The sequence below is a fragment of the Etheostoma spectabile genome, unplaced genomic scaffold (genome assembly GCF_008692095.1).
Source record: "Etheostoma spectabile isolate EspeVRDwgs_2016 unplaced genomic scaffold, UIUC_Espe_1.0 scaffold397, whole genome shotgun sequence".
Classification (NCBI taxonomy): Eukaryota; Metazoa; Chordata; class Actinopteri; order Perciformes; family Percidae; genus Etheostoma; species Etheostoma spectabile.
The window spans coordinates 572,766-573,831 of record NW_022605601.1 but is presented as its reverse complement, the minus strand read 5'-3'; the positions used below and the strand labels follow the sequence as shown (position 1 = coordinate 573,831).

The window sequence follows — 1,066 nt, the reverse complement described above, 5'->3', positions numbered from 1 at the left end:
ACCCCTGGGGTTCGATCAAACCCAGGTTAAGAACCACTGCTCTAGATGTCTTCAAGTTTTTGCATTCTTATCTGATATGATTACAGGGAGGCTATATTTAATATAGCCTACGCTAAATAGGTTAGTTAGGACACTACTAGGTTACAGTCCCCTTTCCAATGTTTTTGCTATTTTGTTCTTTTTATTTCATGTTTTTGTAGACAAAAAATCTAATTATTTTAAAGTCAATTAAGTGGAATTAGTTGCTGTTGCAACCAGGTAACTATGCTGTTCCTTTTCGCTGCCCCATGTTAAATCTTAATCACAGAGCTATTTTGAGTGTTAGCCTTCTGTCTATGTCCCCCCCTTCCATTGTGTGTCATTGTCTCGTCTGTTTTTGTTCTGTGTCTTACATGCTCTTTGTGTTGGGGGACTTCACTTTGGATGCACTATTGTATTGATTCAATAGAGTAAAAGAAAGTAGCATGTTGCTTTTTCACATCTACTTTCATTTAGAACACAGCTTTTTTTGATAATGAGTGAACTTACATTATTACACTTATAAAAAGGTTTGTTAGGAGCAGAGATGGCAAAAGTACTCACTTACTGTACTCAAGTAAAAGTACAGATAATTGTGTTAAAAAATACTCTGGTAAAAGTAGAAGTACTGATTTAACTTCTGTACTCAAGTAAAAGTAACAAAGTAGAGGCTTGGAAATTTACTTAAAGTATTAAAGTAAAAGTAGCCTTGCGAATGACAAAGCTCCCTGGACCAGACAGATGTTACTAGAGAGCACGCTGAGAAACTACAGTGGACATGGAAAAAAGGTTCTTTATATGCCATCGGCTACATTTTAAATGGATGTCTGCCAATAGGCCTAAAACATATAGATTATTTATTGTGACTCCAGGTTAACAAGATTCTGACAGAGTAGCAAGATATGGATTCGAGTGTGATTTTGTGAGAAGTCTGTGTATATTCCGATTCAATTAGGTATTGATGACGAAAAAATAATAACTAACTCCAATAAAATTATTTTAAACTTAGTGAGGACTAGATTAGGACTGGATTTAAAGCTGATTCTGG

At 35.2% G+C, this 1,066-nt stretch overlaps 1 protein-coding gene and 1 long non-coding RNA gene across 2 annotated transcripts in view; one reads left to right on the top strand and one right to left on the bottom strand.

Moving 5' to 3' along the window:
* Positions 1-1,066, bottom strand: part of sorcs2 (sortilin-related VPS10 domain containing receptor 2) — a 530,001-nt gene that overhangs the window by 100,825 nt on the left and 428,110 nt on the right. The window lies entirely within an intron of this gene.
* LOC116686602 (uncharacterized) overlaps positions 1-1,066 on the top strand; it is a 15,044-nt gene that overhangs the window by 6,300 nt on the left and 7,678 nt on the right. The window contains exon 2 of the long non-coding RNA XR_004331307.1: positions 141-146. This is a non-coding gene — a long non-coding RNA (uncharacterized LOC116686602). The remainder of the gene's footprint in view (positions 1-140; positions 147-1,066) is intronic.